The 24,122-nt window shown below is 40.5% G+C and overlaps 1 protein-coding gene across 4 annotated transcripts in view; it reads right to left on the reverse strand.

The window, feature by feature from the left end:
- Window positions 1–24,122, reverse strand: part of RNF19A (ring finger protein 19A, RBR E3 ubiquitin protein ligase) — a 68,629-nt gene that overhangs the window by 35,165 nt on the left and 9,342 nt on the right. Inside the window, exon 1 of one of the 4 annotated variants that reach the window (XM_063327270.1) lies at window positions 23,399–23,657. The exons of 1 other annotated variant lie outside the window; for it this stretch is intronic. The gene's annotated coding sequence lies outside the window, so the exon portion shown is untranslated. Of the gene's footprint in view, window positions 1–20,218; window positions 20,239–23,389; window positions 23,658–24,122 lie in introns of those variants that run through there. 2 more of the 4 variants (XM_063327268.1, XM_063327271.1) reach the window with 2 other exon arrangements.

A 24,122-nucleotide genomic window follows, 5' to 3' on the forward strand; every position in this document is an offset into this window, starting at 1 on the left:
AAGTTCTAGGAGTTTAGAATTGAGACATTCCAATCAGATCATTTTAACATAGAGAAGTTGTGAAAATGGGAATTTGTACGATTTGATAGTTATTTAGAAACTTCAAGTCTGTGATTCAAAACAGTAGATACTGACACAATTTACAAAAACTGTAACTGAAAAATTATTCAAATTAATTCTGAAGTTCTTTTAGCTGCTCTTTCCTTCGTTTTTCCTCAAGTCTTTCTCCTGCACCTATCTTTTAAGTAGGATCACCATTATCAATAAAAGCATTCATGACAATTCCCTTTCTGTCCTTATTGATCCTTCTGATTTGCAATCCCACTGTCAAGCGCCCATCTTCAAATCATTCTACCAATTGAAAGCTATCAAATACTGGACTGAAAGAACATAAACGATTCCTCACTCTTTTAAAGTTGTGTTCAACTACAGAAGTACTCTGCTGCAAACTTTTAGCCAGCATTATTAAAGAATCCTCCTTGGAAGAACAAAACTGTTGTCACCCAGCAAAAGAAAATCATCACGTTGTAGCTATCACAGTTGTATAACCAAGAGCTGTGCAATGGAATGTAAGGAAGCAGAACGGCCTAGGCACACTAAAGGATTCTAACATCAAAACAGGTAGGGAATATGAATAATAAATGCAAATAAATTAGAAAAACAATCTGTCAAGTCAACTCGCATGTTACAACACTATGTCCAAAAAGGAATTGTTCCGTGTCGCATCACCAGGCTGTCATTATTTACTTACACTAGCAGGCTTTAACTCAAACTGAAGTGTATGCTGAGTGCAGCCCTTTTAAATAACTACTGGTCAGGCTGACATTGTTCCATACTAGGAAGATAACAGCCACATTCAAGAAGATACTGCTTTGTTTAAATTTTGATATAGAGTAGTTTATATCCGCCCGCACTTCCCCTTTAGAGAGGTTACAGCAGCTTCAGCTACATTTGTGGCTTTTCAATGGAACAGGAAAGAGTTTGTGTCCGAAACAACTAGCAAGTTATTAAAACTTAACAGCTTTCCCTGTCTGCATACAATCCCTCTCCTTTCTATTTAATGCCCTCCAAATGTCCAGCTACAGAGTAACCTCTGGAACCACAAACCTAGAGAGCACTGTGCTGCTGAGACAGAAGCGGGGAGAGGAAACAAGAGAGACAGAAGAAATATGAAATGGGTGGAGCAAAAGATAAGCTACCAGAGAAGTCAGAACTCTCTCCAACTGGCACATTGATGCAATATTGATTATTCACTAATTTCACCTCACCATTAACACTGGCACACAAATTACTGAGAGGAGGGAAAGAAGGGGAAGACGGGACACAAACTGTTCCCAGGACCATAAGAAAAACAAAAGTAATCATTTTTTAGAAGTTGCCCTTCTTTCATTAGGTACTCTCTTAGCCTGGTGTAAAATAATTGTGTAAGTGACATCATCTACTCCCTCCTTAAGTTTGGCTGGATAACAAAGGAGGAAATTAATATACAAGGATCACGCCTGTGTTTCAGTATTTGTGACAACTAGGGCTCCTACTTTAACTTTCTATTGCAATAAGGACACCTTTTCTAATCCTTTTACATTTGTCTAGAGTATCAAGATACACCAAGAAAGCAGAGACCAAGTCTTTCTCTAGCAACCAGGACAATAAAATTTTTGTATTAAGAAGATTTTTTTCATGTAGAATCAAGTATTTCCCACTATGGGAACTATAACTATACCACATAAAAGTCCAATACAGCCATGCCACACCTGGCAGGAATTGCACAGCAATAGCAACTCATGGCAATAGTAATGACATCACATGTGCTAATGTGGTTACAGGAGACACAATTCTTATCCTCCTTCTGCCTCCCAGAAAGCCCTTGCCCCAAAAATATGTTATCTGCATCTGACATACATTAACAAATACTCTATGGAAAATACAGGCACACAAAACTACACTAAGAACTGCTTGGAACATTGCACAAATGAGTGCTCAAAAGTTAAGGATATCAGAATGCAAGCTGTCCACATAAAATAAATTCAGCATCCCTGTCCATCCACTGGATTGTGTAGGTGACGCACTGGAAGGCGATTAAAATGCTGGTTCAATCTCAGCATGTATGATGGCTGGATGCGAGTATTTGATCCTTGCCACCACTTTCAGGGACATTGGGACATCCCTTCCCCTGTCCACAACAGAGATCCAACCATCAGGGTGCTATAGGCTCATGTGTAATTTAAGTGGGGCCAGTTGCTTCCCACCCGAGGAGCTGGCTGCTTACTACAGGGACAAGCACGAGGTACGTGAACTCTAGCAAGAGAAGATGGAAGAACTGCTGCTGTTTGGATGCCACTTGGTGCTCTAGCAACCACTTCTAGGTCTTGGGGAGAAGGGCACCAAGCCAGATGGAAGTATCCTATAGGCTGGATCTCGTATCTGAAATTCCTGGTGGTTCACACAGACATACTGATTTTTCTGGAGCGGGCCTCATTCCATGGATGGCTATTTCTCATTTCCCTATTAAATGAGACCCCATACCTTATGTATTATACATTTTTTGCTTTACAACAACATTATAAAACACTGAATTCACAAATACCACACAAATCTATAAGCCATTTTTCCCAGACTAATGGCAGACTAATGGCTTCAAAAACATTAACAAATCAATCTTCAGAATACTCCTGTGAAATCTTCACAGTAATTCTACAATGGAAGATTATTTTTCAAAACAGACGCCAAGGCTAAAACTGCCATGTGAAATACGATTAAGATGTTGCAAGCTGCCGAAGTTGTAAGGCTGTTTTGGGTCAGTATAGACCTGTATAGATTCAAAACTCATGCTCAGCACTGACAGCAGCAGCTACCTGCAGCTCAACATCCACACATCTAAAGATGGGCATACAGGAAAACACCTAACTACTCCATAAGGCCCTTGCCCAAAAAACATAAAACATTCTACAATTCACACTACCAAGACTCCTCATTCTAGTATTTCCCATCCTAAGTTTATATCCCAGCACTCTCCAAAAAATGTAGCTGTTCTCTATAATGATTTAAATATCAACAATATTTTTTCCTGTGCTTAGGGCATGAAAAAGTTGTCTTCTACAAATTTTATACAATTTTGTAATGTGCAGACACCAAATGAGAGGACTTTGCTAGCATTAGCTAGAGTTAGTTTCTTTTTGAGCCTTCTATTCCCATAATAGATTTGATGAATATTGGCTAACGGGTTTCTAAAGAGGAAAACAAACCTAGAAGAATACCTTCCCTCAAGGAGACTACAGTCTGCTGCAGTGCTTTTTGAACTAGATCTCAGGGGAGGAACACAAGAAACTGCAATAAATCCACGCTCCTGTAACAACACACATGGGGTGACAGCTTAGAGGGCTATCTAGGGCTAAGTTTCATTTAGCCTTCCCATCCCTCCCTCCCCAGGAACCAAACCCACATGACACTGTGCTGGCCCAGATGTTGGCCAATACTTAGCAGGGGTTAAGGATCATGCCTGTGAACAGTCCCCTCTTTCCTTCTATCATTTTCTTTTGCAGATGCTCAAGTTTGAGAGCTACAAAAATACAGGTATGGCAGGAGGGGAACAATAATGGAAAAGCGGAGGAAAGCTATCAGATCAAATCTCTCTTCTTTTTATGAAAAAGTTTTAAAGCAGCTGTTGCAGTAGTTTCAGCCTTCACCACCCTCAATTCCTGTATCCCAGCATGCAGCCTTTTCTTCCTACTCTTCCTCGAGGCATACACTTCGCCCTCCTCTGTTATCTCCTTCCACCAGCTTTTCCTATACCTCCTCTGAACTGGAGGTAGGCATCTCCACTTTATCTCAAGCCTCTCAACCCATCAGAGAGTCAAAAGCAGGGGAAGTATCTCCCCAGTTTCACTTGAGTCTCTCATTACTGACTTGATGCCTGGCAGCTGGGCAACAACATTTAAGTATCTCACCAATAGCTACAAGGACTGAAAAAAGTCTGGTTGTATGTGAAATATTCAGGAATTTAGGTGCCACACCAACCAGTCTTTAAAGAAAATGCTCAAAACATTTTTCTAAAAAATTGCCATTCTTTGCACATTTTCACAGGGACAGAATAAAAACTGAGCAAGGCTTCTCTTGAAGGAAAAAAAGAGACAACCACCTCTGGTTGTCACTACAGCTTCCTCAGAGCAGTTGCAACAGATTATATATTTAAACAACAAGAAACCTTTCCTTTGTGTTTTCATAAACAGTATTTGGTGAGGAACAAAACATAAGTGTTTCAGACCAACAACATTTTGAATTAAAAATAATAAAACCATGAATGCTTGATTTCATAATGTGAAGTATTAAACAATCTTATTTACAGAAGATACACTAAGTTCCAAGCATTGTATACACATACACCCATACACTCCCTAAAAAGATGAATTCTTTGTTGCTTACTTGATGATAGCGGCCCCAGTCAAAATGAATAGCTAACAGGACCATTTCAACTACATCATATATTTAGCATATGTGTGTGTTTTTCCATATATGGTGTAAATTCTAAAAACAAAGCACGGAGAGAAAGGATGCATTGCTCTTATTTTACAGATAGGAGCTGGAGGCAGACAGATACTATACGACTTGCCAAACTCACACAGACAATGCACAGAACAGAGGAGAATATTTCTTATCTCACAGTCATCCTGGGATTGCATGAACTGTCAGCCTGCTACATCTGGGCTACTAAGCATTAAGCCACAATAACTTCACAACTTGCACTCATTTGCCTGTACTCTAACATAAATAGCACACCAGTCCAGTCTCTCATCACCATGGCTATCCTTCAAAGCATTTATAAATCCCACTACCATTTGGAGTAGAAATAAAGCATGTTTTTTTCCTCTATCACAGTATTCCCGTAGTCTCTCTCAAATATCCATAGACTATGTCAGTACAAAACGATTATGTTTCTCCCCTTTATTCACTGCTCATTTTGCACTAGAGTATCCTCCATATGACAGACATCACTGAAGAAAAAGCCCTTAAATTTTAGTTTGCTCAGCAAAATACAGTCTGTAATGGTAGCCTGGAGGTATTTAACACCGTTCAAGAGTATGCTTTTCTCATCCTTGAAGGACCCACATATCTAGAAGGAAAGACAAGTACTTGATAAAGAAAAAAAAAAAAAAGGACAAACACAATCACAAAGAACTCAATGACGCTTCCAGTACTAACTTCATTAACTGTAACAGAAAGGCTGATACTTTTAGATGAAATTTTCTATAGTTAAACACCTAGTAAAACTTAATCTACACATAGAAAAGCTCACTAAAAAGAATTTAAATGAAGGCCTTGCTTTTGCTTCTCCAAAGTCTTCCTTAACTGAGAAAACAAACACGCACAAGACCAAGCCTATCACTCATACAAACTCTGAAATACAAGTTCAAAAAGGATTTAAAGACTAGACTACTGTAATCCCAAATTTAATTAAAAAGCTATTTAAGCAATTACTTTATTTGATTACATTTTGTAAAAGAAACTGCAAACTTCCAACTGTCTCCTCATTCATAAATTTGTGAATTACAGCATGAACTACATACATCAGCATTAAAAAAATACCCTGTTGGAAGTGCTTTCTTTTTCCAGGCATTTGCTTGAAAGGAACAGGTTTTAGCTTTTATGCAAGACATACCCTTTCAATATACCTTTAATATATATCATATAAAGACCAATCTATACATAACTAAAACATCATGAATTTTATAAGAGTGTATTAAAGTGTTACAATTTTAATACATTTCAAAATATCAGTAACCATGAAAAAACCACACTGTCATTTGAATAATCATCGACATTCCTAACTACCCTCAAAGTTCACCAGAATGTAAGAACAGTTCTACTGGATTCCACAAGTACAGGATCCTGTGTCCAGAGCATGTAAGACTCCATGGTGCAGAGAGGGTGAAAGAAATCTGCCACTGGGCCCACGTCCTAAACGTGAATTCTTAACTTGTCAGACTGCTTTCAAATCCAAAAAAGTTTATCTCCCTGCCAGTATATTCTAGCACTTTGTATATTGCCATCCATAGAAATATCAAATCTCTTCCCTCTCAATGCTGTGAATCCCCAAGAAAGTCTATGGTAATAAGCTCAACAGCCTAACAAAACACAGCTCAAAAATATCACTCCTTTAAAATCAGTATTTAATTTGCTACTAATCTCACTGATTATCTCCTTGTTCTCACGTTATGATATGAGAACAGAAGTTTAACTTATCTTCATCTGCCTCGTATCAGAAGAGAATTGCCATCGAGAGATACAAAGCCTTGGAGCATTGGGGTTAGCCAGGGAAGCAAGTGCATGACCAGGGACTGACAGAGGGAAGTACTGTATAAATCTCTGCATCATTTACAGCTACACACAGTCACTTTAATACAGTAAATTACATATTTTCTAGATTTACAAACAGTTGAAGCATACTTATTTCTGCTTTTGTCAGTGCATTAGCAGAAAAACAGGAAATGAATCAGACTGAAACAATAAACCTTGAGAAGAAACACCATGAAATTTTTTGGTCTTACATAAGATTCATTCTTTTTTAAAGTGACAGGAACTTCAACAGACAAACTGATTAAAAAAAAAAATCACGACTTTAATAGATAGTAGAGTAACTGTGGATTGTTCAGAAAAGGAAAACAAATTTGGGTGTTTTTCTTTATTATAACATATCACAGGTCTCTTCCATAGTCTTTCGGATGCATCACATTTTCAGCTGGCTACTGAAAAAATGGAATTTAAGCGATCCATATATAAGTGCACTGACTGATGGAACACCAGCCAAGACAGCAAAAGACGGGAAGGCTGCCAAATAAGCATTAGAGCCAAATTACAGTGAACCCTTCATTTTCTTTCCAGCTTTGCCACACGACTGGCTTTATTTCGAACAACTCTGGGCCTCCGTTTTACAGATACACTGTTGATAGTGGAATGGAAATGCAGTAAGACTTCCTTCAAAGAAAATGAAAAAATAAGATACAATGACAGCAACAACAAAAAATTAACCTCAAGTTCTGAAATAACCTTCTCGTGCAACTGCAAAATCCTGTCATCCTTGAGCACCGTTTCCTCCGGACCATGCCATCTCTTATTTAAGAGGAATAAAAAAATAACCACATAAAAAAAAAGATAGAGAAACCAACTATTCAGGAAAATGTCTTTCCACAAAAAATTAAAATGACAGTAAAAAACCAAATTATTTTGACTAAGGATGTCACAGGACATTAAGACAGTTGTCTAATGCATATACAGAAGAACAAAACCAGGCTATAACCCCAACTAGATACTGTAGTAATCACTTGAATTTCAACTTTGGACTAAAATATAAGATATTTTTACCCCATAATCAAAATTAGTCTACAGGGAAAAAAACAAATAGAAATGCATCCTGACCAGGTACAGTTTTTGTCTTAAAAATAAATTTTACAGCAAACTGACAGCATATTTTTTTCTCATTTGTGAAGCATTATTAAACTTGTGATAAAATCCCCTTGGAGCATGCTGAATGCGTTTCAGCTGACACTGGTATCTGTTTCAGTGATTTAATCCCAGGCTGCAAAGTTCTCACCGGCCACCTGCAGGGGTCAGAAATGAACATGCCTCCCTAACCCAATGGTAACTTCTGTACAAATCCAAGACTGAGCTGCAGAAGGGACTTGATTTGGTTTGGTTTTGTTTTAAAGGTAAAGGGGAAGTTTGACCTCCTGCCAGTCGTGATTATCTGATACGAAAACAACAAAAAAAAGGACACAGGAGTATTCTGGTACAGTTTGTATTACTCAGATTTCTTAGATACCTGACCAGGTACACACAGTTAAACCAGGTACCACACTTTGACTCAGAGGTGAATTCCCTTTGTTTTCCTTTACAGCACAGGGTGAAGTAACTCCCTACTATTCCCATATTCCCCTCTGATTACACAGAATCATAGAACAGTTAGAGTTGGAAGGGACCTTAAAGATCATCTAGTTCCACCCCCCTTGCCATGGGCAGGGACACTTCCCACCAGACCAGGCTGCTCAAAGCCCCATCCAGCCTGGCCTTGAACACTTCCAGGGATGGGGCATCCACAACTTCTCTGGGCAACCCGGGCCAGTGTCTCATCACCCTCACAGTAAACAATTTCTTCTTAATATCTAATCCAAATCTCCCCTCTTCCAGTTTGAAGCCATTACTCCTCATCCTATCACTAGATGCCTTTGTAAGAAGTCCCTCTCCAGCTTTCTTGTAGGCCCCCTTCAGATACTGGTAGGCCACTATAAGGTCTCCCTGGAGCCTTCTCTTCTCCAGGCTGAACAACCCCAACTCTCTCAGCCTGTCCTCAGAGGAGAGGTGCTCCAGCCCTCTGATCATTTTCATGGCCCTCCTCTAGACTCATTTCAACAGGTCCATGTCCTTCTTGTGTTGGGGGCCCCAGAGCACAGTATTCCAGTTGGGGTCTCACCAGAGCAGAGGGGCAGAATCCCCTCCCTCGACCTGCTGGCCACAATTCTTTTGATGCGGCCCAGGATGCAGTTGAGTTCCTGGACTGCGATAAACCATTGCGGGCTCATGTTGAGCTTCTCATTCACCAACAACCCCAAGTCCCCGTCCTCAGGGCTGCTCTCGGTCCATTCTCCCCCCAGTCTGTACTTGTGCTTGGGATTGCCCTGACCCAGGCACAGAACCTTACACTTGGACATTGAGCCATTGACTGCAACTCTTCGAGTGCAACCATTCAGCCAGCTCCTTATCCACAAAGTGGTCCACCCATCACATCCATGTCTCTCCAATTTAGAGACAAGGATGTCATGTGGGACAGTGTCAAATTTAGATATAACATCTAAAATAGCCCACACTTTTTATCAAAATCGTTGAATTAAAGAAAAAATTATGTAATATTGTAATAGCAACCTGATTATTCAAAAGAATTATTTTTACTCTAAATCTTAATTTTTCCTCACTATTTTAACAACTGGCAAGAGGGAAGTTTTTTAAGCTGATGCCTTGGATGTCAGATGCTCCAGTAATTCAAATCTGCCTTTTAAAGTGTTTTAGTATATAATTTTTGGTGAGGAATGCAAACTTCTTCATATCTAGAACAAGCTTGTTAGTAGTGTTAAACCAAACATATAACCTGAAGCTAAAATTTTCTAGCCACATCAATATACATTAGAATTTCAGTTTTCTAACAAATACTTTCTTAAAAAAAAAATCATTCCCAAAATACCAGATACAGGATGGAAAGCGATGTATTTTATTACAATGTAAGCATACTAACCCTATTCTAAATAATAAAGAAGCTTGTGAAGAAAACCTTCCTTAAAAAAAAGAATTAAAGTAACTTTATTCTAATGAAACAAAGCACATTCTTGTCTAGCTGCAACAGGGTTGGGTTTTTTTCCCCAATAAATTAGCGATTTTGATGCTATAACATTTAATAATATGCCCTGATTAAAAGCAAGAGGAAGTCAGACCTAGGGAGAGCATTTGGTATATAAAACACAGTCCTTGTATTCATATGTAATTCACACCTGGTCTGGCTTGTCAATAAGAGTAAAATATTTCACTAATCATGGACTTGGAAAATGTTTCTCTGAACCTACCAAAAAATGCTGTGAAGTATACCTGAACCGATATAAGTCTTAGAAATGCTGGTATTTCCAGGAAGTTGCTGAAAGCATTGTATTACAGAGCATAATATTAAAATGAGCACACTTTAATAAAAAGTTTTGGTAACAGACCAAAGCAAACCAAGTTTTTGAAAATACTAAACATACACTTACACACACAACAAGAGCACACACGCTCGGCATCCTAAGAGGATGGGGAAAAGCCATCCTCACAGGTCAGATTTGCAGAAGAAATGAACTGCCAGTGAAATCTAAACAAGACAGAATTTCAGGAGCATTCAATATTGTAGTTATAATGAGAACAATGAAAACAAATGGGTGTCCAACACTTTTGAACATTTGATCTGTGTGTATATATAAGCTTATTTGAAGATCAGATATCTGCAGGCATCCTAATTAAGCAGCCTTTGCCAGTAAAAACTATTATATTTTAATTATATTCCTTAAGTAATGTCCTGGTTAAGCAGAGCATGAGAACAGATACTATCTAGTCTATTTTTGGGATTCTCTAGGTAAGCAGTCATTGAAGAAGAAAAGACACTGCCCTGCAGCATCACTGCAGAAAAATTTAGCTGTATTGCCTCTTCTCATCCAGGGAGTTCATCTGCAAGGGGAACTTTTCTTTTTACATCACCGTAATAGTGATATGCAACGGATGAGAATAAATCCAGTAAATCTTTTCCAACAGTAATTCACAGAATTGTAGAATCATTTAGGTTGGAAAAAACCCTTAAGATCATCGAGTCCAGCTATTAGCCTAACATTACCAAGTCCACCACTAAACTATGTTCCTTATGTAACCTAATTCAAGGTATCCTACACTAATAATTCTTTTTCTACAGAAGACCCAAGATGAAAGTCTCCGTAGATTTATACACATGGATAAGAAAATGTAACAAGGCAAGGTATGTTTGTTTTTTATCCATTTGAGAAAGGAAAGTGAAGTTATTTCACTTTTGAAGGAAGTTCTTTGAAGTCAGGAGCTTCACTGTTTATTTGGAACCATTTATTTCCTCCTACAATTCCAAAGAAAACAGTTACACAAATACATTAGAGGAAGCAGGTGTATAATTTCATTGACAAGCTATTTAAGATTCTTAAAAAGGAACTTTATGTCAGCACAGTGATCCTTCAAACATTTCCCTAAGTTACTTGCTGGAAGACACACTTTAATATTTATCTTACTACTCTACAAAAGGAAAGCAACCATAGTGTATTATTCCACAGTACTAGCAAGCACTGCTCTATGGCCCTAAGCACAAAATTAAATATCACAGTGCCAGGAAAATAGCAACGTCACTTCAAATTGTAAATATATGAAGAAAACATCACTAGAATTAAATGGTAAAATGCCAAGGGACATGACAGTTAAAGAAAAAAAAGAAACTTTGAGCTAGACTGCAGAATTCCATAAGATACTATGCCATTTGTTTTCATTGTGCCCTCAGTTTTAGTTCAAATTTACTTATTTTATAAATCAGTTATCACTTCAGGTACAATAATACCGGGAGTTGTTTAAGACTAATTAAGCTATATATATAACTAAAAATCTATTTCTGCAGGGGAAAAAAATACACTTACAAAATTTTATTAATGTGCAATTAGGCAGCTTGCAGGTTTTTTTTTATATTTTAACAAAATTTCCTACAACAACGCACAAAGCAACTTGATGCCAAAAGAAACATGGCAGATAAGTTCTACAGGGATGTAGATAGATACAAAGTTATTTTAAAATTATGAATACTAAAGGGAATGCAATCCAATATCCAGAGCAAGAGGCTCTCGTACAGAGGGGTTCTGCTCAGTAAGCTTCACTATGTAGTTTGAGAGTCCTACAGATGAAGCTCCCGCTGAACTAGCTTAAAAGGTTTACATTAGTACAAGTAATTGTCCATGCTGTTTCTGTTGCGAGCTAACCTACCCTGCAGCAGAAATGCCACCTTGCCCTCTTCAGAGCAAGGTCAGATGTTCAGTTTAAACTGCCTATAAGATAGTTTTAAACTGCATCTCCAGATCTGAATGGAAGCAAGGGCATTCATTTAATTATATTGATGGCTATAGGTTAGCAAATTCCAAGAGGAGGACATTAATAAATAGGAGGTGATAACAGCTTTAACATTTTAAACCACTGCTAAGTGAACAATGTCCTTACAATAGCAGCTAAGCTTCCAAAGTAGCCTGGTACACTATTCTGTGGGACAAATTCCCAAAAGGCAATCATCTACCAGACCTTACTCTACAGTCCAGATACGAGCAGTGCATAAAAGAGTACTAAAGTCCTACAGAAGGCAGCATCAGGCTTAAAGCAACCATGGATATAGCACCTCATAGTTAAACAACAGATGTTATGGGGGAGGAGAATGTAAGCAGACAGTCAGATTAAGTCAAATTGGAAAAATATAAGCGTGCTATTGAAAACAGAAACCAAAGTAATAAGAAGTTAAATGCATTGTGACTCACCTCATTTTTACAGTTTAGTAAGTCATTTATTTCAGGAGACAATGATTTATCGTTAAAAGAAAGCCTAGTAACACTATTATTGCCTAACGCTTCCCATTATGACATCCTATATCAAATCTACGTAGAATCTTCTCAAGCAAACTGGGCTGAAAAGTTACATACTAAAATCTTCTTCAGGGCTTTTATTTCAACCAAACTACTTAAGCCAGTAACAAATAAAAAAAAAAAACAAATCCCAGAAAACCACAACACTTTAATGAAGAAAGTTATCTTATAAAAGAAAATAAATGTAAAACTTGCAGTATTCCCTCTGGAAAGATTCAGCACTTTGAGGCTGGAATTCTGATCTGTGTATCTACGATGTACATGTTATTGGCCTTTCAGCAATATGAATATAGCCATGCTTGCAAGTTTTGGGGAATGGGAGAATAATACATGATTTTCAGCAAAGAGCATATATTTTATCTGCTAAAATCTCTCCCAAACTCGATCCAGCCTAGAATCGAACAGGATCTCCCTTTCTCTTCCAGATACACAATATGCTGGGTCAAAGTACCAGAAAATAAAGCTAGGAAACTGCCTTATCATTTCCAAGATCCCACTACTAAGTAATAGCAATGTAGAAGATACTCTAACCAAATGTGGAGGGGGCAGGATTAAACTCATGGAGAGAAGGGGCTTGAGTGGCAACGGTAGAAGAAAACAGAACGGATACAGTCCTAACTTGCCTAGACATGGTCCTGGAACAACCTGACCTATGAGCAGCCCTGCTTTGAGCAGGGGTGGACTCCATGCCCTCTGAAAGTCTCTTTGAACCCAAACCATGCTGTAGTGCTAACAACAGTGGAAGTGGTGGCTGTCAGAAGGGTGACTGAAGTCTGCACCAAAACAGCAACTGGACAGCTGAACATAGACTCCATCAGAGAGTGCCAGAGAGAAAAATCTAAGAAAAAACAGGGACTAGCAGAGTAAGGAGGCCAACAGGAGTTGTTCAGGAAAGTAATCTGGGGACTCCAGGCACAAGTAATAGAGACAATCTATCTCATGAGAAACGCAGTGAGGCAGGAGAACTGACTGGCTGGCCACAAACACTAGAGGAAAACGAGCTAACAAGCACAGGGCAAGGACAACAAAGAGACCCTACAAAAGAGCAGCTGAGCTGGGAAGAGAAAGAGGGAGCATCTCCAAACCACGGAGAGAAAGACAAAGACATCAGATTAGGTATTGAAAAGGGTATGAATTTAGATTGGCTAAGATATCTGCCTAACAAAAATCATGACTGACTAAATGTGAATAGGAGGATTTGGATAAAACACTGCTAACTATGCAGAAAGTGAAAGGTACACTGCTGATGACAAATACAAAAGCAGCAAAAGCGGCTTGTACTGTCAAAGCATGCCTTCCTCTAGAGCTCATCCTCCACAGTCCAAAGACATCCACAAAACCCTCTGCATAAGCACATGGATCATACTGTCTAGGGTTGATCCCTGTAAAGCATGACAGAGTATTATTAGATACCACTAGCTCAAATAGCAGCGGCCTGCCTGGTGAGTAGCTTCCAGACTTGCTGATATGATTGCAATTATTATTTTTAACAGCTAGGAAACAGCAGACAAACTACATTAGAAATAACTTAATCCAGTAAACAAAATTAAGCCCTGGAGTTTGGAAATGAGTGCTGAAATACGTTATGATGGTTTAATTGCACGGCTTTTATCCCTTTCCCCATAATGGAGTCTTTGCCAGGTTTTCACTTATCAGGTCAGTACTCAGTATTTTGTTTGTTCTTATTCATTGTTACCTGTAACTTAAAAAAAAAAAAAAAGAATACTGCATATAATGCTACATCGAAAGCAAGAATTGATTTTATCATAGGTCATTGCAGAGCACTGATATGTTAGAATAATATTGCTGAAATAGTCAAATACTATATTCAACCCACTGAAGTAGCATGGTTATTATCCCTATTAACAGCTACAATGTTAAAGCATATGATTAAGGATGGATTTATTTACCAACCTCAGGAGCCTGATCTGAGATACCCAAGAAGTTAATTTCTTTCAGGCTATTATTACACAGCAGATTATATGTTCAAAGATAACTGCAGTACCAACTGCATACACATACACCAAACCTCCGCCCCCCCAACAAAGAAATACCACTGATAATACACAGCCAGGATTCAGATACCTTCATCAGGCAGGAAGAAAATATTTTCAGTCTTCTGCTTTATTTGCATTATATCTCCAAACTTATTCAAAGGGAACAATCACCCCCAAAACTAGATTTATTGCTGGCCCAAGCTAGACAGACTCCCCAGTGGACAGGGCAAATGTATTCTCATGAATGCTTCTCTGGGGAACAAAAACAAACCAAAAAACCAGAGCTGTATAATTAAGGACTATAACTTAATAAAGGTAGGCACAAAAGGTGATAAAACTATAGTTGTTTCTTCAACCTTAATTCTGGCATTTCTTAACATCTGAGAATTTGACCTGAAACCTTGAAATGACAGTAAACTGCATGCAATGGCAGAATCAATTTCACTTTATTGACATGTACAATCCTTCACCATTACAAACACAGGGCGAGTAAGTCATCTAATTGCTGCAGAAGCCATACCTACCTGATTCTAGTATTTTAGTACACTCATTATCATGGTTTCTGGGAGAAAAAAAAACAAACCAAAACCAAAAACACAAAACCAAACCTACCAGCATCCTAAAGGCATCTTCCTTGACTTTACAACAGACTTTTTGCATTCTACACAACTATTAATACCTGAGCCATCCTTCACCTACAAAATGCACTGTTTTGCAGAATGCCCACCAAACAAGTTACTGCAAGTACAGATCGAGTTAGACAATACTTACTCTAAGTCATACTCCAGTCACTACTTTGATGACTTAACAGTTATGTCATAATGAAAGTAAATCTAATAACCTCCTTTTTTGAGGGAAATCAAATCACCAAAACAAGGTTTTATCTTCATCACAAAATATTCTAGAACCACCCATATTCAGTTACTAGTCTACAGTAACACTGTGCAAAGCACACATTTCAGAGAGCTGAACTTTAAAGGTGAGTAGTTCTAACTTCAGAAGGACTACATTTTACAGAGAGCTTCAGTACCTACATTGCTTTTCTGCAGATAAAAGCAACAATCTACCGAGGCTTTCTAGAAAGTATTTTTGTTCACTGTACTGCCAACTGGAAGCTCCCTTCTTTCAGAGTTCTTAATTTGTCCTCTTACTGAATGACTTTTTGCACAATAAAACTATTCTGCCTACTCTTAGAGGTGTGTTTTCATGCATTTCAGGAGGAACACAAACCATATCAAAATACATTCTTCTTTATTTTTTACTTTTAACCACCAGAGATGAACAAAAACAAATTTACAAAAGGTTCAAGAGAACCCATACCATAAATGCTGTATGCTGTGGCTTTACATTAATTGGGCATATGCCATTTTCTGTATAATGGCTTTAAAAGGCACAAAGATCCCCACAGCTTGTAGAAAATAATTTAGGTTGAAACTGAGACTTAGAAATTATTTGTTACCCGGAAAACAGAAAGGTTTGACCTTTGAGATAAGAAAAAGGATATGATTATATAGCCCTAAAAAAAAAAAAATACAGCAATATCTCACACCTCAGAAACAAAACAGAAAAAAGCTACAATAAAAACAAAACCATGTCACTTGTCTTCATATGTTACTCAAACAACACTGCTTGGTCTAGATCCAGCCATGATATTATGTTGATTAGGGCAGGGTGTAGGAGGTGGGAAGAAACCGTTTTCACTGCTTACTGTTTCAGTGAAAAAGCTGAAAAGCTGCTGGGCAGGACTAAACAGGATGCTTTTATTTCTTAACCCATTCCCCAGTAAACAACACCTCCTTGCAAAGCTTCAATTCAGCAGCAAAAGATAAGTTTATCTGGCACATCATATACTTTATCTGCTAACTAAATTAACAACGAACGCAGGGGAGCTTGTTCGTCCTTTCCCAGACAGGCAGGCAGCATGTAATCCAAATAATCTGAATTCTTGCAAGGCAGGATCTTTCTCTTTGTTTATCCTTGTTCTCTTTTCATTAGTTAGTTAATCCATTACCTAACTCATCTTGGAATCATCTTTAATTGTTAATAATGGAAAGACTCGGGACTCCTGTGCTGAGCTTACAGGCCTCTCTTCTATTCTTACCCTGGCTGAATTTCTGCCTGGTGTCAGGTCACAGAAGGCAAAGTCTACTTTTATGCAGCTACGCACCACCACCACAGACAAAGTGAACAAAAGTGTACTGACACATTAGGGGGGGAAGGAAAAAAAAAAAGCAACAGCAAATAGGAACAGGAAGGGGAAGGAAGAAAGGGGGGGGAAAAAGTAACTAGTCAGGTAGGAACTTAAGGAGGAAAGTATTTTTCGTCCCCAGATACAAAAATCCCTCAGTCCAAGTGGAGATGGCTTAAAACCAGGGCGTTGTGAAATTAAGAGAAACAGTGAGGACAGTAGCTTTGCAGGTTTCTTCTCTCTGTTGTCCCACAGATGTACTTGCATTGACTGCAAAATGCTACATTTCAGGAAAGCAACAGCCTGTCTTCACAGGCTATAGGCACTAAAGATCTCTTTGCTTAAAAAGGACCTAGAAGTTTGATACCTCTATCTCTGACCCTGAGTAAAAGGGCTCCTGGTCTCCCAAGATGTATTTTTAGCAGTGTCATATAAAGAAAAGCTTGACTCCTTTTTTTGAAAATGCAAAGTCAACCAAAAAGTAAGTATCAGATGCAGCTTTACAGGTAAAATGAAACTGAGAAGGTAAGTGCTCTTCTCAGGAAACTGTAGCAAGGTCTTCAACTCAGCAAAAAATGAGTAATTTTAAGTATAAACAGAATAAAGCCTTTAAGATAGAGGAACACAAAGTCAGAGTACCTCCATCAGGACACACAGAAGAGAAATCTTTGATAGAAATTATTTTTCCAGTATATATAGTCCTTACCTTGAACATAAAGTCCTTAACCTTGAACACATTTCATCTTACAGCCATGTTTCTTTGCATTGATCGCCATGTTAGACTGCTTATTACAGATACACAAAAAGCAGACCCAAAGTAAGATACTTCCCAATGTCTGATCAGAAAGAAGAGTTTCTCAGCAGACTTCACCTTTGCTAGTTGGGTGGTCTCACTACAGCCACTATTTATTCCCATCCAAATCTTCTTCCACTATTAGATGTCTGAGGGACAATTGGGTGCTCCCTACATAAAACATTCTGATATGAAGGAGAAAAGCCAAACAGTATGTTGCAACGACCACCCTCTATCAGCATCTCCACTTTATATACAGTTCCTCTACAGATGTTCAGTTAATACTTACTAAAACATTTACTGTCAAGGTACATTTAGATCTTGATACAAGGAAGAGCTCCAGCACTGAATATGAGCTGAGCATATGGCCCCAATTTTCAGGTCATAAAAAGCCCAAAGCACTCATCAACTATCTAATTTAGAGATAATAAAAGCCTTTCATTTCCTGAAAAAGGTATAAATGTTTCTTCCCAAGACTTTCTGAATGACAATACTGCAGAAGATCTACCAAAACATCCCTCCCTTTCTCCAGCTTCACTGAAATACACTGTAAATTCTGTGCACCATGTACCTTCAGCAAAGGAAATAGATGAATGGAGGCATTTAGGCATGGCACCACCAATAGTCTTCCTCTGGAACGCAACCATGATGGTGCTAAGACAGACTCTCATTTGCCCAAGAGCAGACAGGTAACAAGGGTATTTTATATAAATATTTAAAAATAAAAACAAGGTGCAGCAACACTAGTGCCGTGATGTCATCATATCCAAACCGCTAGCCAGGTAGCACTGTAAAATCCCCATGCCTCAACCAAAGTCTTCAGTCCCACGTGAACCTCCACTTTGCACTCCCTACAAACCATTTCTTGAAAACATACACGAGGTAAACCTGTCTCACCCAAAGCCTTACACAGTGCGCTAAACAGTATAGCCGGAACTGTCTTACAGATGAAGCATTTTCAGATAAAAACAGAACTTCATTAACGCAATGTGGCTCACGGAGTTCGGTTTTACATGAAAAATCTGTTTGTTAACTGAGAAACTTAAAACTGATGCTTGTATTTATTAGGGATATGCAGCATCACTGAAACACAATGAGAACAAAGCAACATGATTCTTACTGCAGACAGTTTCTCCAGAGTTAGTCTTCTTGCTGAAGCAGTTCTTCATTCACTAACTGGAACAATTGAAGGGGACAGCCAGGGCCTCCAATTTAGAACAAGAGCTCTAATCTGCCTTATGGGAGCAGCTAAAGGACCTATAGAAAAACGTTTGTTTAACAGTCATTTGTCTCAACTATAAATAGAAACAGAACAGAACTGACATAGTCCCACAATGACAGTTTGTGCTGAACAATAACAGGATACTTGCACTAAGAGAGTTGTGCTCTACTTCGGAAGCAAACACAAGTGTCTATACCGAACTGAATTGGTACAAACATTTATTTCAGCAAGATGTTTGAAGGGCATCTTGCAGAAGACATCATATGGGGATATGCTGGCCTCTTAGAGAGGAAGTTTTAATGCCTAAGGAAACACCTGTGTATATGTAACTTTTATTTAAGCTCATTTCTTTAGGTCTCTTCACTAAGTTGCTTTAAATTAAAGCAACTCTTTTATCAGCTTTTCAGACTGGTGCAGTATATCTAGATGTGAAGTGAACCTGTTGGAAACACGCCCTTCAGAAAAAAAAAAAATATGTTTTCTACAGCTATTCTCATCTTGTAAATGGCAATTACAGTTGCAGTGTTCTGGCTGCCTGTCCAACAAGATACTAAGAGTAACCCAGCAGGTGACTGACTTCAAGCCACAGTTTAAGAGTGGGAAAAGCCTACAGTAATCTTTCCATCACAAAAAGGTAATGGAAGCACTCCTGTTTTATCTTATATCATGGATAAATCTTGAGATGAGGTTATTTCTTCACAGAGGTGTGCCACGACTTCCATGAACAGTGAAGCAAAACAGACAGTCGAGACCCTCCTCACTTGCCTTAATGAGGAGAGACCTAAGGGTGATATCACAAATGAGATCTCACAACTTGGCTACGGGGCTTTCCTTCCTTCTCTGAATTCTACTGTCTTTGAAGAACTCAAAGACTATTCTAAAGCTGTTATAAGCCATGCTCACAACAGGAAGAAAACCGCTAGTAGAGGCCTGTAAGATTGTAGTCCTACATACCATTTACAGTTCTCTTTAGATAACCATTGCTTTGTTTTGTGTCCTTGAGTCAGTACGTGCACTAAGAGGAAAAAAAAGAAAAAACAAGCAACCCATGCCAGTGAAGGACCAAGCAAGCAAAACCATGGTAAACCACTGTTCTGCAGTGCCTGAGAATTGCCCTAAATGTACATGGAACAACCGGAGATCACTGAAGAAAGAAGACTAAATCGCCTGATGACTCAGATAAGCAAAGTCTCTTCTCATCAACTAAAAAATAACCTTACAAGAAAATCTGGGATAATGAGGTGAACATCAGTTTAAAGAAGTTTGGAAGAAAACTGTCAATCCATAAATATCAGCAATAGACCAAATACCTACTTATATAATGACTTATCACTAAGAAATAAAATAAATTTAAAAAGTGCCTGAAGAAATTTTCTGAAGTAACCTTCAAGTGAATACTTGAGAGGGAAGACTGAAATTCTACTCTTTAGTTCAAAGTCACACTTGTTTATTTGGACTTTTATTTCTTTCTGAGTTAAAGCAGAACACACAATATCTGAAATCTAATCTATACACAACACAAAAAGGCTTAAATTTTTCCATAAAGACAATTTCACTAGAGATTTAAAAGACTAACTACAAGAAATTAACTAAATTTAGACTAAATCACAAATAAAACTTCCACTTCGTAGAATAAGAAATAAAAGGAAGTTTCCTCTTGTGAAAAAAACGTGAACATGTAAAAAAAAAAAAAACACACCCAACTGTTTTCTAGGTACTCCTGATACAGCCTCCTCCATATTCTTCCTTCAGGGGGAGAAGGAAATCATACACTGCAACACTATAAAAGCAACCAGTTCTCTAGGACTCAACATAACTTTTTACCTTTTTGGTGGAAGTCTACCTCTAGGTGCAATTCAGATGCTTTTAGCAATTTAAGATCCAACACCGTTCTCAGTATCTTGAAGCTGTGTTACGTAAACCGATTCATTCAGCTACACATCTTCCATCAGTTAACACAGAAGGGACGATAGAAATTTACGAGCTAAGACAAATGCAAAAAGAGAAAAATCTGAAATCAACTTCTTTATGCATAAGCTAGTGTTAGAGTGAATATCTTTATTAGTCCTTCCAAAAGCACTCACTGACCCTAAAAAAGAATCAGACTGACTTGCAACTCAGCTGCAAGCCAGAAACCACACTAAGAAGAGTAGAGCCTAAAACATGTATCCATCAACTCATGCTAGTCAGGTATTAAAATTTATTCTACAAGGCTGGTATGTGGTGTTTACGTACAATTCAGAAAACAAATCACAAAGCTAATTATGGATGCCTGACCACAGGCCAGAGTAAACTGACCCCATAATGGAGACCACAAGCTTGGCTAAAGGCCATCAGAGGACAGTGGTACAGAACAGTATAGCTGTACTTCAGAATTCAAAGATCTTTCTCAGTGCTTCCAAACCAGGATTCACAAGTCCTGTGAAAAGATGTAGGCATCCTACTTTATTTGCCAGGAAGAGAGAGGTGCGGGTGGGAAATCTTAGTAAGAAATACTTTAGTAAGACTAAGTAAGCATCATAAAGGCGCAAGCAAACAGGAAAAAAAGAAAACCAAACTGGACCAGTTCAGAAGAATCACCTACCCACTGAACAAATTCAGTCTGAAGTTTCTGCCATGGGGAATAGTAGCTAAATGATGGTAATTAATAGCAGAAAAAAAAACTATACACACTTTCCATCACAAAAGGCTCTACCCAACTGCTAAAAGAATTTGAGGGCTTGTGTTCTTTCACAGGTTGATAATGTTAACATAAAACAAGTCTTCCTAATGCATATATTAATGATAACGGGGAATTCCATTGCTAAGAGAGTTTAAATGATTCATTTACTAATAGAGACACCAGGACTGTACACACTGTGAAGGTAAACAAATACACCTGTCAAGCATCTTCCTTCCTCCTGAGCCTCAGCTAGCATAACTAATCAAAATCTGATGATTGCTCTATATAAGAAATGTGTCATTTGTCTGGTAGATTTAAGGGGAAGGGGAGAGAAGAAAACTACAAATAAACATTTCTCCCTCTTTTAGAAACGATGATCTGATATCCTCAAACAGAAAAAGCTGACAACAGAAACATAACAGCTAGAATTCAACATTTTATAAATGCTGAATTGTATAAAGCACAATTAAAATTGTGTCATACTTCAAGAAATGCACGTATAGAAGAGTTACGCATATTCAAAAAAAAAAAAATCAGCCTTTTACCAAACCAGTTTTTAAGAGGAGCATTATTGCCATTATGCAAAAGTGAAACTTTCATTTTTACTTTCTGGACCAAATACAACTAGTTCACGTGAAATCTAAAAAAAAAAAAAAGTGCTTTATCAGCTTTCTCAACGATTTAAGTACAAGCATTTAAATGTTCACAGTTAAATAATGGTAAGATTTTGGAAATCGTTAAGTAATGTTACACAGCCATCATTTCTAAGCATACAAATGAATTGTGTCAGCTGGGCAATTCAGAATTTGTACTTCAGCCTGGCCTGAATATTAAACTGAAAGCCGCCTTGTCCAATGAACTTCGTAAAAAACATTTCATCAGGCACTGAAATATGATTCTTTGTCTGACAAAAAGGGCATTATTTTAAAAAAAAAGCTTTGAAGGAAAAAATTTAATTTTTAAAACTGAATTTATGGTTAGTTTTGTCCACAGAATTAAATCCTGCAAGGCCCATTTCCCAAACTGCCCTTTGCTTTTTAAAAATAATGGCGTCCTTGATGACAATTGAGATAAAGCACCAATGCCAACTACAGTATTTTAACAGAAACAAGATTTGTTGTGCTCCTCACAGGGAAACACAGGCACATTTCCAATAAGCGACCACAAGGGCATGAAGGCTTCAAATTTTGATTTCTCTGCTCAGCAATAACTACATTCTACTACTGTCCCTTTGGCACATCCCCATAAATCTACACTACTATCCCTTTGGCAAAGCCCCCATTTCTTTCCATCAGAGAGTACTGGAGCAGGAGGGGGAAAAGCAGGAGGACACCTTGCCAACCATCCCCTCTTCAGCTCACTTACACGCACGCTGGCTTTCAGATTGTTTGTTACCCATTTTTCCCTATCCTTCCAAGATGCGCCTGCAATAGTTGCTGTGAGTATAGTTCACTGCCAGGTGGAAGACTCCCAGCTCTGCAGAAGGACCTGTGCAAGGAAAACACTCGGCAAGGTGCCGGCTATCGCCACTGCTTGTCCCCCCACCGCCTTTACAGCCGAGATGCAACATCCCCGGTCACTCCAGGCCCCTCCGCTTCTCCCGTTCACCGGATCCGGGCTGGACAACAGAGGACGGAGAGGTAAAAGAGAAACTCTCGGGGGGCGGGGAGCTGTGCCAACCCTGCCCCCGGACTGCGCTGAAGGCCCGGGAGTTGCCTGCACCGCTCTCCCCGTGCCCTAAGAGTTCAAGTGCAAGAGTTTCCAGGGCCCCGGCGGTGCCGCTGCCGGGCGGCGGGAGCCAGGCGCCCGCCGAGGGGCCCCCCGCGGCGTCGCGGCCCACCCGTGCGGGCGGCAGCTCCACCCGCACACCCCCGCCCGCCCCGCTGAGGCCAAGCGAAACCCACCCGGCGGCTCCCCCAGTCCCTCGGGCGGGGGGCGGCCCAGGCCGGCCGTGCCCCGCTCCTCCGCCGCGGCTCGGGGCGGGACGAGCCCCTCGCTCCGCCCGGGGGGAGCCGAGGGGGAGACAATGGGCACAATGACTTCACCCTCCAGCAATGTGACGAGCAGCGGCGGACGCCGCCGACTCCCCCCCCGGGACACCCCCTGGGCCGCGTCTCCCCCGGCCGCAGCGGGGACCTGCCCGGGCCCTCTCCCACCCGGGCTCGGGCCCCCGCCCAGAGGCGGCTCCGGCACGACGGCTCCGCTCCACCCCCCCACCCTCCGCCACGCTCAGGGCGGCGGCTGCCGGCCGCCGCCGGAGGCCTGAGGTGGGGGACGCCCCGCGCCGCCGCCGGGCCCCTTCGAAGCCCCCGCCCCACCGCCGGCTCACCTACCCCCAGCACCTGCGAGTCGAAGGGAAGAAGCGCCACCGTTCCGCCCGCCCGGGCCCGGCCTCGCGCAGGAAGCGACTCCCTGTGTGCGTGTGTGTGTGGGGAACAGCGGGGGCGGCGCTGCCGGGGCCGGGGCGGGGCGGGGCGGGGCGGGGCGGGGCGGGTCCTGCCCGCCGCTGGGGGGGGCGGCACCCGGGCCGTTGGTTTCCGCGACGCGCTGAGCTCACGCGTACGGCGGTGGAGGCACCGCCCCCGCGGCCTCCCCCCACGGGCGGTGGGGTGGGGCGGGCACGGCGCTCTCCTCGGGGCACTGCAGACCACCGGCCGCGGTGGGAACGGGCGGCGACCACCCCCTCCCCCCCCGCGACCTTCTCCCGCTCGCTCGGGCGCGGGGGTGGCCTGGCCCGGCGCGGGGAGTGCGGTGTATCCGCGCCCCGGTGGCGGTCAGCGCGCTGGGAGCCCGCAGCGCTGACAAGAGCGGCGGCGGCAGCGCAGAGTAATTATTTACTGTTCCCTGGACTTCACGCCCGTTAAAACGTAAACGTGCAGGGCGGAGAACGCGCTGTTTCAGTAGGCGTTGCGGTAGGGTCACGTCGCTGGCTGCTGATTCACTCGCCGAAACGGCAAAGCCCCGATTTCGTGCTGTAAAATACAGACGTTTCTGCGTTCCGCCCCGCTTCGTGCCGGTTGAAACGCGCCCTCTCTCAGAACTTGCCCAGAAGCCCCCAACTTTTCT

The sequence above is a fragment of the Chroicocephalus ridibundus genome, chromosome 2, assembly GCF_963924245.1.
Source record: "Chroicocephalus ridibundus chromosome 2, bChrRid1.1, whole genome shotgun sequence".
NCBI lineage: Eukaryota > Metazoa > Chordata > Aves > Charadriiformes > Laridae > Chroicocephalus > Chroicocephalus ridibundus.